The sequence below is a fragment of the Cottoperca gobio genome, chromosome 13, assembly GCF_900634415.1.
Source record: "Cottoperca gobio chromosome 13, fCotGob3.1, whole genome shotgun sequence".
NCBI lineage: Eukaryota > Metazoa > Chordata > Actinopteri > Perciformes > Bovichtidae > Cottoperca > Cottoperca gobio.
This window is the reverse complement of record NC_041367.1, coordinates 6,255,027-6,270,227: the sequence shown is the minus strand read 5'-3', so window position 1 is coordinate 6,270,227 and position 15,201 is coordinate 6,255,027.

The window sequence follows — 15,201 nt, the reverse complement described above, 5'->3', positions numbered from 1 at the left end:
TTTCATTTATCACCTTATAATGAAAATATCCTGACAAAAAACACAAATGGACATTTATTATATGATCCTTGCGAAAAAAAAAAACCCTAATGCTTCTGTGAAGACGACAGAGGTTTTTGCATTTAAGACACACACACACACACACACACACACACACACACACACTGGAGGATCCTGAGATGTGTGTCAGCTGGCATTTGCTCTTCTGGAGGGAAACGGGCTGTGCCAGACATGCGCACACACTCTGAATACAAAAGCAGCCTCTGCTGCTTGAAACATGCGCAACACACAAAAAAGAAAGAAACATATTATTTGACATCTTTAGAAAGGGAATAATCCTGCTCATAAATACAGAATAGCACCACAGTGTGCAACAGGGCTGTAACACTGGTTTACGGCAACACCCTCAGCACCACATACTGAACACCCAGTCTCCCAACATAGCACCCATTCTTCTTTACTGCACCCATTTCTCCTTTTATTACACTCATTATTTAGCACCCAGTCTTCCAGATTAGACCAGTGGGAGTCCTCCCAGAATGATTTATTCCACTCGCTGCCCACAGAAATGTGCTGTTCTCTCTGTAGCAGCTCTTACTTTATAGCTAAATACAAATGTAGGATGTTGAAAGTATAAAAACAAGCATTGCTGTCACTGCATGTCTTTGAGTTTGAAGACTCCTGTGGAGCATTTTCTGGCAAATACTAAAGCAGCACATTCATCAAGCTGTGATAAATGGATGATTAATGAAATGTTGAATGATGAGTTGTTTGTGTTGGCGTCAGTTTAAAGATAATAAGTCACGATGTTCATGTGGCTCTGATGTGTGTCTCTATTTGTTTCTTTATCTGCTCAAACCAAAACAATCTGTCCCTGAGACAACAAGGACAACTGGAGCCAGAGTTTCTACCTGCTTATTGCTTCACTTTACTGATGATTTACTTCTGAGACTCCTGTTGTTGTGTCCTCAAGCTTTAGTAAACATCCAGCAGAGGAGATGAATAACTTTATTCAAATTCAAGCAGTGGGGATGAGCCTCAGGTAAGGGAATCTGTGGAGGGAATACTGGAGTTGAGGAAAAAGCAGCTTCAATAATGTTATTCTATCAGGAGCCGACAATGCTCATCATGCCAAAAACACACACTTTACCGGATACGTCTTCTTCTGATGGACAAGAAGGTAAAATCCTTGGAATAATTCAACATGTGTTTCCCAACAAGCACTGTCCCTGACATGCACATACTGTGGTACAACTCTGTTCATCCACTGCCTTCAGTCACAGAGCCCACTGGAGTCTAACTGTAAACAGCCTGCATCAGAAAACACACAGTTATTCCTCTCTGCAGTCCTCATATGTTTAATGAGATGTTTTCCCCAATTCTCCTATTTCGTATTTCACTTCTGACCTGGAAATCAATCCACTCTGCCATCATTAAGGGCAATTACTTTAATTCTGCAGGGTGGAAGAAGAAGTGTGGAAACACAAACGCATGCTGTCACATAACTGGCAGAGAAACTACTGAGAGCTGTTGTCCACTTCCTGTCTCCTCACAAAGAGACACCATGACCACTCTGTGGGTCTAGCTGGATATAAGACAGATGCTAAACACATCTGGATGGTGACTGACACCACTTTGTGTTTCTTTTGAGGACACAGTGTGAACTCATTCAGCAAATAAAAGCTTTATTTTTTAAATACTAACGGTAACGTAAACACACAAAAGTAATAGTAGTACTAAAATAGTATCATATCTCATATCTATAAATGTATGTCTGCTGCTCCCCTCACATGCAGAACATGGATGTTTATCTCATTTAGATCCACATTCACTGCATTCTCCTTCAACTGTTCATTAATACATCTTGTCCTTTTGAATAATTGACAATACTTCTGTGATAACCCAGCATGCAATTGGATGGCGAGCCTTTTGAACCAGCTGTTGATTAGAAGAGCTATCTTATTACCCACAATCCCCCGTGGAAGCAATTTACCTCCTCTGTAATATCACACATGAGTGTTTATCTGTGTGTGTGTGTGTGTGTGCGTGTGTGTGTGTGTGACACAGTGTGATGGTTTTGATTTGAATAATTTTGATTCCTCCAATAATTTTATTCATTTATTATTTTTTCCTTAATTCTTAAACTGAATTGAAACTGAGACAATAAATGTTAAAGAGAGAAATGTATCACATCTCCATAAGTTTTATTTATCCAGCATGCATAGTGCAATATATCATCACCACAGACACGTAGAGTGTGTCTGATCACAGCACAATGAGAGCAGAGCTCAAGTTCAACTGTATTCAGTGTGAGAATCCCTCCTTTTGATCTCCAGAGCAGAGCTCTCACTGGGATTAAGAGTTTGAGTTTGCAGCTGTCTGTTGATAGTTTCTTTTTATGGGTAGAAATGTGAACGTTTTCCCTGTTCAGACGATGACTTGATGTGCAAAACAAAAAGTCACAACTAACATGACAGTAATTCAACAGGAACAAGAGGTGGGAGCATGTTCTGACCTTATGAAGTAACCAGTGGCACGTTCCCTTCCTTTAAACTGCTGTTCTGTCTTGTATCTGATATCCAGTGGAACTCACAGTGGGACGCACAGACATACTGTTACCATGCAACAGTTTGAGCATTATGGAAATGAGTTTATTCCCAAGATATTACATTTAAAAAATAAAACAAGTTAAATATATTAAAAACATATTTTCTTTTTTTTGGAAATACATAATTCATTGAAATTAAGTGCTGAAAACACACACACACAGACAACCTCACACACACACACATACACACACACATACGCACACAGGAACACACACACACTAACACACACACACAGACAACCTCACACACACACACATACGCACACAGGAACACACACACACTAACACACACACACAGGCACATAGGCGCACACAGACACACTAACACACACACAGACACACACCCATGCACAGACACACACACGCACACAAACAGGCGCACAGACACACACACACACACATAGGCGCACACACACATGTTCATCTCTGTGTTAATAACTGTCAGACCATTTTCTCCCTCTCTCCTCTCTCTCCCTTCTCCTCTCTCCCTTCTCCTCTCTCCCTTCTCCTCTCTCCTCTCTCCCTTCTCCTCTCTCCTCTCTCCCTTCTCCTTCTCCTCTCTCCTCTCTCCCTTCTCTCTCCCTTCTCCTCTCTCCTCTCTCCCTTCTCTCTCCCTTCTCCTCTCTCCCTTCTCCTCGCTCCTCTCTCCCTCTCTCCCTTCTCCTCTCTCCTCTCCCCTCTCCCCTCTCCCCTCTCCTCTCTCCTCTCTCCCTTCTCCTCTCTCCCTTCTCCTCTCTCCTCTCTCCTCTCTCCTTCTCCTCTCTCCTCTCCCCTCTCTCCTCTCTCCTCTCTCCCTTCTCCTCTCTCCCCTCTCCCCTCTCCCCTCTCCCCTCTCCTCTCCTCTTCCCTCTCCTCTCTCCCCTCTCCTCTCTTCCCTCTCCCCTCTCTGTATGAGCAGCAGCATGTTTTCATCCTGTACTGAACAAGAAACTCAACCAGCTAAAGCTACTTTACACTGAGAACATTCAGATTCCCACTGACACTTTAACAGCTTCTTACTCTGTTCACACATTATTACAAGAATCTGTGAAGCAGCACAAATCACCTCTGATCCTCACACCAACAGTCGGACAGAAGAGAGCAGCGCAGCAAGTCCAACTTCACTACTGAACTAGTTCAACCCGTGAAATGAAGTCAGAGAGGGTCGGAGGTTTTATGGTCCATTGGGGAGAATGGCTATGTCATGGTTTTAACACATATGAGAGAAAATGGACACTGTACAACTACAAAGAGAAGAAACAACATCCTACCAACATGTATACAGATTAATAATCATGACTTTCATCTGCCAATGTGTGATCTCATGATGAAGACTAAAGCATGTTTCCAGGCTTTAGACTTCCTTACTGAATGCAGATCATGTGGACTATGTGCACATCACATACAAGCACAGTGTTGAAAACATATTTATGTGGTCATGTTTTCCTGGAGACCATTTTTAAAGTTAAACCCAAGTCTCATCCTGTCGGTGCAGACTGAGCAGTAATCCCAGTGTGGACAGGTGACAGCTTTAACACTGAAGTTTCAAATGATCCAATGTAAAGATGACTTCTACAAAAGATGAACGTATTTCCTAAAATCAAAAGCAGACAGTTGATATTACGAGACAAGCTTTGCAGCAAATCTCCAGTTTCGGATTACTCCGCAGGCTTTCACAGTCCTGTAATCAGAGTTTTATCCCTGCAGTGACAACGAGTCCTCTTCATCACATCCCCTCATTAGAGAGAAAGTTCTCTTTAATGTAAAGAGCGCAGGCCACTCATGTCTTCTACTCAACACTACGTTGAAAGCTCCTGACCTCTCGGTGATTTATAATGAATGTCCAGCTCACAGTATTTCTGTCCTCAAGCTAAACTTTGGCTGTCAGTGTGAAAACGTGTTATGTTAGATTTGAAAGGTTTTAGAACTACTGTCTGAGGAGATACTGAGAGAAGCTCCCTCAGGATTTAGGTTGTTGGAGTAGGACACAGGGAGGTCACTATCTAAGAGCAGTAACTCAGTCTAATGACTGCTTCTTCATTAGTTTGGGTTCACCACAAACAATCGTTATTTACTGTATCTGGGATCCAAACACAGCATGGGGTGACGCTGAAGTCAATCCAATGTATGTTCAGACACTGCTGATGGTGGAGATCTGTCTCCATCTGTTCCATTTGGAAACAGTCTCAGCTCACATGAAAAGCCTTTAGAGCTGAAGTATTGGGCCACCAGTTTACACGAGACAATGCAATTAGATATACACAATAACTGGCATGATTGTAGAAAGCACAATAATGCTGAGTGTCAAGTCATATTGAGATTATAAAGAAAAAGAAAAAGTTAACATTTATGCAATCAAGAAAATAGAGACTTGGTAATTATCTGTGAGTCTGCTGTATCACTACATCGGGCAGTTTTGATGAGTCACTTCTGGAGAAGACAACAACTGTCCTCAAGTATACAACGACAAAGAGAGACAGGGAGGAAGACATGTTTCTGTCAGGGAGGAAGACATGTTTCTGTCAGGGAGGAAGACATGTTTCTGACAGGGAGGAAGACATGTTTCTGTCAGGGAGGAAGACATGTTTCTGTCAGGGAGGAAGACATGTTTCTGACAGGGAGGAAGACATGTTTCTGTCAGGGAGGAAGACATGTTTCTGTCAGGGAAGTCTGCGTTTGTTGTCATCACTGAACTCAGCTGATATTCATAAAACACACACAGCAATGTAAGATAAAGAGAAGAAAGAGGCAGAGCCTTTGGTTCAATTCATCAGCCATGTTGTACACAATAGGAGAGCAAGACAGCCATGAACTGTGAGCCATCCTGTCTCTATCAACACATCCAGTATCAACACTTGCTACATATCAGTCATTCTACCACAATAAATAAACATTCTCTCTCCGTGTGATGAGCTTTAGAATGAGTTGCTTCATGTGTTTAAAGGCAGATTGATAGCGTGTGTGTACTAAAGATTGACAACAATAGGTACACTAACACTTCATGAATATATGACACTTCCCACCATCGACATGCACACAGATGGAAACACTTTAGAGCTGCTTTGGGTGTGAGAACAGGTTCCTCACTAACCACACTGTGACACACAGCATACACACACACTTGCATGTAAACTTGCACATCTCAGAAGTACAACAACAAGTCATGTTTTACCTGCATTTCAGGATCCACAGAAGAAGGTTCAGGATGAAAGAGTCCAGGAGACATGAAAGAGAAGAGATTACAGTATTGAGAGAAACTCTGAAATGAAGAGACAGCATCATGTGGCGTGTAAGAGATGGAGAGTGATACAGTGCTCATCAAGGCTGAATATTTAGCAGCAGCAGAAGTGATCATGATCGGGACTTTCAACACTTTTCACAGGGGAAAGTTATCTGTAACATTAGCATTTAGCTACAAACTAGATATCTATAAAACTGAGCAGAGCGTCTTCTTCAGCTCGTTCAATCCAGCGGCTGAAAACTCATCCCTGTCTGTGTCTTGTGTCTCTGCCTAATTAGCTGATGTCTCCTGCAGTAACAGAGGCTGACAGGATCTGCTCTCTGCCAGGCTGAGACAGTGTGTCTGCCAGCTCTGCCTGGCATGGCAGCATGAGAGAGGCTGACCTGAGGTCAGGTCTGAGATGAGGTGAAAAGGGCTCGCTCTTATTCGCAGATGGAGTCTGAATAGAATTATGTTGAATGCTCAGAGATGAAACCGAAAGAAGAAGAAAAACGACACATATATAAAAGCTCTGCAAAGCCAGAAAGTAGCAGCAGTAGTAGAACGTGGTGCAAGAGAAACATCAATTATTCTCTGTGTAGCAGTTGCATCATTAATATTTTGCATTAGGTTGAACAGGAGTGGCCTTTGAAATGGCCCTTATAATAAAGACACCAACTCAAACTCAAACATCCGGCTTCACTTTGCGTGACGCTCAGTAAGCAAATGTGCATGAAGAAGATGAAACGATCAGGGAGATACTTTCAATCTAAATAACTCTTTGAAGAAATCATATCTCCACCAGCATCAGCAGGAAAGATAAACACGTTTAAACTCCAACTGATGATGGGATTTAACAGCCGACTCATTTCTCAAAACTCTATTTCCAAAGTCATCCTGGACCATCAAAGCAGCTCAGCTCTGTTTGCATGTTACACACTTCTGTCTGCACACAGAGAAAGCATCAGGTGAGGATCGTGATGCTGTAGTTTGTATAGTTTCCTCTGCTCAGGGTTTCTCTCAGTACAGAGGACTTAACCAATGAAAGAGAGAGATGAGAGGATCAACTGTTTATGATGGACTCTCACAGTAATACCAGTGCTGTCACTCTGTTATTTTGATGATCTTCCTCCAGTTCATCCAGCTGCACTGATCTGAGGGCATTCTGCTCTGACGAATACGACTCAAGTGAAGACAGTATTCTTCTTTTCTGATGCAGAGGACAATGTAGCTGCACAGACTGTGTGCACTGATGTAGTGGCTGTTGAGAAGAGAAGAAGAGGCCATTACTGACTCAAGAGCCTGCATGTCTGGGCTGTTTCTGTTCACCTGACATTCAGGAAAACAGAGACAGGGAGGACAGAGAGGAGAGGAGCTTCCTCTGAATCTACTTCTTATTTCTTCACTTTAGCATCTCCTCAGTTATATTAAGTAATACGAGAGAAAGGAATGGACTGTGACCTTAAACAGTTATTTATGTAGGCATGACACTTTAACAGCACTTTATTTTACAACACAGTTATATCTAGTACTTAGACATAAATGTAATTCTAATGCAATTATTAGGACAAAGAACCAGCTGTCTTAACGATACATTTCTGCACATAATAATGTTAAATGATCAAACGTCTCTGTCTGCCTCTCACTCTGGAACACCCTGACTGATTCATGCAGCATGAATTATGCAGCTTGCTGCGCTTAATCCACACTCAGACCTGCACATCTACACTGCCGGCAACAACCAGAACTAGAAGCTAGACAGTATTAGCACTTACAGTAGGAGGGACTCAGTTTGACAGCAAGAGGAAGTTGACAGTAATCAGAGCGGAGACACTACAGACAGTCACCAGCTCAGCATCACTACCAGAGATGGAATTGAAGTTGAAGTACATCAACAGTGAGATATTTCCACTTCACTACAATTATTTCTGTGCATACCAGTTACCAAGCTGAGAAGACTTCCTTCCCCACAACTCACATCAGTTTATAGCAGATATACAGGAAGTTACTGATGCTTCAGAGTTCAAAAGAACCTGCTTCATACACAAATATCCATTACCTCATAACATGAAGCCTTGTGTTTACAGTTCACCTTAACTATAATCCTCTCAACACTTAAAGGCAGTGAACCAGAAAGTGGATTTAAAAATGCCGTCATGTTGTATCTCTCTCAGGAATAGATAAAGACTTCAGCTCAGATAAACTTACTGACTCTATTATCTAAAGTTATCATGACAAGTGAGCAATTTTAGGCATTTACTGAACCCTGACGCTGACGAAAATGACAAAGCATTCATTTCACAGATAATATTTTTATATTATGATTTGCCAGTTATGAGATTTTCACAAAATAGAAAAAGAGAAAATATGGACTTAAAGTTTACACAGTTCCTGGTATTTATTGTGTTCCATATGAACGTTTCACTTCCAGACCTACAGACTCCCTGCCTGTTATTTAGAGCTGGGAGGAGATTTAGTTGTACTTTGTTAGAGCTGAGAGCCATTAGTTAATGTGATGTGCTGCTTGATGGCAGAGACATCTCATCATGCTGTGTCCATCTGGTGCTGCTGGTGTCAAATCTATGCGTTCACAAAACGTCTGTGCTCTTGATGGTTTTAAAGATGATTTTTTTCTGCCATTATTAACTTTATCATATGGACGACAGAGAAACAGAAAGATGGTGTGTAGTGTTCTGTGTGTCTGTTAAACAGTATGAACTATCATGTCTTCAATGTTTGCTTCACAGACAAGAGGCCGACTCACTTTCTCCTGACCCTCTCATAGACTGGCAAACATGCATTCATTGTGTCAGCAGTGTGAAAGGTCAGCTCATATATCACTACTGGGTGCACACATTCCAGTGTTGGTCCTAATTGTTGAGTTAGAGAATATACGCATGTGCAACACATGGGCTCTGTCAAATTCATAAGGTCAGAGCTTTATTATGATCAGCCTGGGGACATCGACCGACTTTGTTTTGCTTTGGAAACTTAAATTCTTCATTAACGTTTTTCTTGGCCTGCAAACATAGTTTTGACTCACAAATAGTTTACTCCAGCAGAGCAGGTCGCTACACTGAGCTTTCTGCTGGAAACAGCCACCTACAGTTTTATTCACCCAGCATGCAGCTGGGAACCCTGAACAATGAGCTTTGAGAGACTGAATGTTGAGTCACAGCTTCTGGCAGGTTGTCATCAATGTCTCTCATCAAACACATTAACAGAGACCAGAGGACGACATGCTTCACAGAACATAAAAGACAACAGTAGAACATGTCACAGACGTCACAGAGTAAAACACATGAGAGACGAGACTCAAGAATACAAACAAATATGTGAGGAAATATGGACAATCTGAGGTAAAGATCAGCTGTAAAACATGTTTTAAGTTATTTCACTGTGCAATCTCTGTACTCGGAGGCTGATCCAGAGTCTGTGGTGAATGAAACACATGGTCTCTGGAGGCTTTAGCACTGGAGTGAGGAAGAGTTCATGTGGGCTTTTCTTTAGAACTCAGATACATTTATGAAAACTAAAATGGTATTATAGTGAATGTTCACACACCATAAACAAAAACAGTATTGAAGCTCCACAATCCACTGTAATATACAGATGAATGGTGGAGCATGTGAGGTCTGGGAGGGCAGGCAGGGCTCCAGCGGGGGCTTTGATATGCAGACAAGCCAGGAGGAGGAAGAGGAGAAACCAAGATCAAACACAAGGCAGTGGTACTCTCCTCTCACTAACTCAAACTGAGATCAGCAACACACATACAGCCACCTCAGTGTTGGAATCTCTCTCTTCATCGTAGTTTTCTTCAAAACATATCAGCTGAGTTTCAGATCAAAGCCAACGATACTCTGGATGATATGATACAAGTGTAAGAAAAAAAGATGCTGGTCGAGTAGAACATAAAATATATTGTGATGTTTGTGTCTGATGAGTCCCACATCACATATACTGACTCGTGGAAATAGTCCAATATTGGAAGTTATCCTTTTTTAAATGAAATGACTATAATGCATCTTTAGCTCTGGGTTTAAAGTGGTGCTCATAGGATCACAGATGAGTGTTGCCAAGTGTTAATGAGCTCCATGATGCTAGAAAAGGCTCAATCCTGATAAACAATGTATAAAGTGCCCTGTGAATTATGATGAACATTAATGTGGAGAAGATAACATGATGCACGTTGGGCAGCAGCATCCACATAAAGAATACAGGACATTGTAAACAGAGTTTACAATAGTGTTGAACAGTGAATTAAAACTTATTTCCAGTTTTAATATGAAACTGAACTGGAGACTTTGATAAAGGGCAAAGTCCTTAAAAAAGAGTATTTGAAACAAAGTAACTATCAGTCTGTTCGTATTCATCCGGCAGAAACTATTTTTACTTTTCAACCTTTATCAACTATCATCATTATAATCTCTGACTCATGGCCAGTTATTTTATCACAATGGTACATTCTTTGCATTGAACCTGATGACAGTCTGTACGGCTGCAGGGCCTCTCAGAGACTTACAATCATTTCCTTTAGGAGCTGCCTGACAGACTGACACAAACATATGATTATCATGATGAGAACACACTTTCCCCTGAGAGACCAGATACCTGTGATTGTATGACTGCATAGAACAAGTTAAACTAACAGTGAAATGATCTGAAGGGGATGAAAACTGTAAGAAATGCATGCATGACATGTGTTGCAGCCACACAGTTTATATAAGTGGTATAATGACCACAGTTCCCACAGACTGCAGGCTGTTTGGCAGCTTCCTCAGACTGAGACATAAGAAATATTCCAGCTGTTGACGACCTGAGTTTTGTTATTCCACTGACTGTTGTAGTCAGACACTGAACAGTTCAGTAAAGTGATTAATCTGGATTCCTCTGGTCATCATCCATTGTTTCCTGCACCTTCATTGCCCATTAAGACAATAGATACACAGCAGTTGTTGAGCTAAATATCTCCATATGGTGTTTCAGTTAGGTCTCTTTAATTTGCATTGACAAATCACATCATTGAAGTCGACATTAAACCTATTCAATCTTCCAAACAGCCACTTAGTTCTCTAAAAACAATATCCACTCGGCTCATAAATAGGCAAAAACACTTGGAAACAAAAAGAAGACAAAATATGTTTGCTTTGTAAATAATAAGGGAAGTAAAAGAGAAAAGGAAGAACAAACCACATCCACCAGCTGCGCTTTAAAGACTATTTGACTGCTTCCTAAAAAGTTTATATTATTCTTTTCAAGACAAGCTGTCACACAAAATGAAACAACCATGTTTTCCAACACTTCATTAGACTTCAGTGTTTCCTGCCTCGAGGCACTCATTAAATATTTTATGGAAAATGTCCATTGTGACAACCAGACAGTTAAAACTATATTCAGGAAGAAATAAAAAAGCCTTCCAACTGACAGTTGAGTCGTCTACAGATTTACTTTATAAAGCCCTGCCATTCAATGTCTGAACATGTACACTTCCCACATGTAATGTTTTTAGAAGTCACCATAAAAGAGGTGTTTTGATGAGACCTAAAAATAGAGAGAGTCATATTCAAGCAGTTACAGAAGAATATGTCATGTTGAATGCTCATCATTTTGCACCTTGTATATTGTTTTTCCTTTAAATCTTGTGATGTAAAACATCAAAACCCACAATCTGCACGAACAGGCCTCTCATAACAAACAGTGATTACATCTATCACTGCCCGAATATTCAATCCTCAATCTCTGTATAAACAACAAAGGCTGTGGAGCTTAAACCTCACAATGTGAGCTTCATGTCTTAATGGTGAGCTGTACTGAATAAAGCTGTGTGGATTTATTAATGAACAGTTTCTATTTGTAAGAAGACTGGTGTTCAGAGCTATTTAGATGATGGTATCATATCGCTCTCAGACACAAGATGGGAGATTATGTTTCAGTTGGACCAAAGTAAATGATATATTAAAATAATGACTGCATGCAATTAATGAGAGAATATCCAGAATACAACATTACACTTGCTTAAGTTAAACCGAACCAATAATGTCTTTGTAGAAAAAGATGCAGCTACATGTGGCTTCATATAAAGAACTCAGTCTCCACTACAGTGGCAGGTGCAGTAACACACCCTGCTGCACCACACAGCCTCATCCACTACAATGCTTTCTCCAGCAGACACATAGAAACTCTTCCAGCTGATAGGTGACAGTGAGGAAGCTGTTAAACCTGCTGAACTGTGACAAAGAGCTGAACTGACCCTCCTCTTTGTCCACTACAATGAATCCATCCTGCTGGAGGAAACGCTTCATTCAACACAACACATGTGTGTTTCCATCAAGAGATACAAACAAGTTACTGTCCACACCACCGATCTCTAAACTCTGTTCTTCTTTTTAAAGGTGTGTAGGAGGATAAGATAAAGTGAAGAAAATAAGATACAATTATTCAAATGTCAAAACATGATTTGCAATTAAAGAATTGAAAACATAAATTGACTTTTAAATGTTAGAAATGAATAAGCATTAAATACCAAGTAGGCGTTTCAGACCACTTTACAGCGTGTGCTTGATAATGGACTTCTGTAACAGCTTCCACTGCTGTCATCACATACTGATGTGGATGTAATCTGTGTAGTGATGATCTGTGCAGACAAAACATCAATCACATGAGCTGCAGGCTTTCTGAATCTCTTCTTTCCACAGACATTAAGCAGCATGCTAACCCTAACCCATTTCCCTTTGTGTTGGAGGCCAGTTTGGACAGAACACACACTTGGTATTTGTTGAAGTGACTTCATGCTTCATGCTGTTCTAGCAGAAACATTGTGACTCTACAATATCCACATGCTGAGCACCAAAGTGCACTAGCTATATGATGCAACACTGTGTTAAGGGTTAGCGTTAGCTTTGTCATTGAGATTTGCCTCAACTAGTAAAACAAATGTTTCTCTGTCTTGTCTTCTGGTTTTGTCCTCTATCTCTAATCTCTGTGCTTCTGTCCTTCATGTTATGTCCGTCTCTCATGAGTTGTAATCTGTCATCTTTGTACACACACAGTGAGAGTGGAGATCACCCTCTCTGTGTTAATGTTGAACTATCTCTGTTGCTACAATAGAAGATGGAGAGCGGGCTATATGTGGAGGGTTTGTCAGGGACACATTCAAACCACAGAGACCTGTTGTCTGTGTATATGCTATTGAGCATGTTCATTTTAAATATTTTAAACATCTTCCTTAGATGATCTTTTCTCAAAAAGACGTGGTAGTCCTGCTGCTGTCTCCCTGCACTGCTGTGTCTCCACTTCTTCTCCTCTGTTTACATATTTACAGCAACAGAGCAGGTGCTGCTGTGTTGTATTGGTTTGTATCCTGCCTTATCCCCTGCAGCAGCAGCAGCAGGAGTCACAGCACATCTCTCAGATCTGTCGCTGCCTGAGATCGATATCTGTCTCGGCTCTCTGTCGGCTGGATGGGTTGACATTTAGCAGGAAGTTATATCCTCTCTATCAAATCTCAGTATAGTGTAATCTTTTAAATGACATCAGTGTGTGCACGTCCTGGCACATGGATGAGACATTATCTCACCTTGTGGAGGACTCTGCAATATTGATAGAACTAATAGAGTGTTTAAGGTGCTGTGGGTCTGTGCAGGAGGCTACAGACGACAAGGGAAGCATGAAGGGAACATTTTATTTCCACATTCTGGTGCTGAATATATAGTTGCTTTCCAGGAACAATAATACAGATACAGCTGTAAAATAAACTGTAGGAAATGTTTTTACAATCTCATAACAAAAAGTCAGAATCCTAACCCTCACACAGGGCTGCATGGGACCTTTTAAGGGACCCGTTAACCACAAAGATTTTAAGAACAGAAAAGGTGCAGTCCGCTTCATTTCATTGTTTAACTCGAGTGAAAGCATCACCATGATTCAAACTCCATTCAAAACATCTTCCCAGTGCATCTTCTGAGATGGTGTAGAGACTTGAAGGTGTTGGGAGAGTGAGGCTCACATCTCTTAGTTCATTGTGAAGTCAAGAGCCGTACAGCTGGAGCTCACCCTGCAGAGAGGGAGGAGGACACCCAGCTGAACACGATACTCTCATATAGTCTCATGGGATTATCAATGCAGCTGCTTTGAATGGGAATCTTATCATCTGAGTTTAGAAAAGATATTCTGCAGAAGCTGGATTTGCTGGAAGAAATATTTCACCAAGGAAAAAGGAACACATGTGGAGGATCAGACTCTTCAGGGAGATAAAAAAAGGTTTCTTAAGATATATACATTTTCAACCAGTGAGAGAGGAAAAAAACATCACATTCAAAACTTTTGTAATAAAACATTCTTATTCATGAGTTACTGCTTTGTCCTGAGCTTTAAGTCCTAACCTCCACCTGCTCAGAGATCCAGTACGGACATTTGGCCTCATCTGTAAAAGTAAACTGGTAAACAGTGAGACCCTACAAGTGGGGTTTTGAGTGGGGGCATCATAAAGTCTGCCTTGGGCACATGGGTGGACAAGAATCAGGAGGACATCTCTTTATTTTTAGGCACAAAGGCTTGAAGTAAGAAATGTTTGGTTTAATGATGGTGCCTGGCAGCTTGCCTCATAACATTTGCTACTATCCCAGCTGTCATTTATGGCAGAGACGTGTCACTCTGTGTCCAGAGAGAGGCCTAATTGTAGAAAAGTACCAGCTTATAGTGAAGTTATCCTGTTTGGATAAAGGCTGCTGCTCTCTACCCAGCAGTCAGAGAAAGGCTGCAGCCCCTCAAACATTTTTGGCTTTTAGTTTCCAAGCAGCACAGGGAGTTCTGCATGAAATGAGCTGTGAAATGAGCTGCAGGACAAAGGTGATGCCACATTCTGAATGTTGAATAAAACATGTATTTATTACCAGCCGTGACAGTGATGCTGTAATTGTTTTCAACTTGTGAATCTGTGTGTGTGTCTTCATGGCAAAATGTGGTCCTAGCAGATTTTCATATTTCTGTCTGTCTGTGAACATATTTTGGCATCATAACTCTTGCAGACTATATTACATGACCTTTACAGTGAGTATTTATGACAGTGTCCATCTAAAGCCTTCAGTAACCACTTCCTCCGAGTCTAATCTGAGATATGAGAGTCTAAACTCAGAGCAGAGAGCTGAACATGGAGATAGAGCATGTATCAGAAACAGAACTGAGAGTCTCTTCTCCTCAGTTAGAAGGGGAGAAGCTTGTACTGTCATGCTCGGCCCTGGAAGAGAAGGTGAATGTGTGTTTTGTGTGTTCAGACAGATGGAGATGAATGGTGAGTCCTGGGGAGAAGAGGGCTCAGCACGTTCTCTCTGCCCCTGTGTAGTGAACACATACGGGGGCTGGGAACTCATAACAGATGGGTAGAGATAAAAGTTAT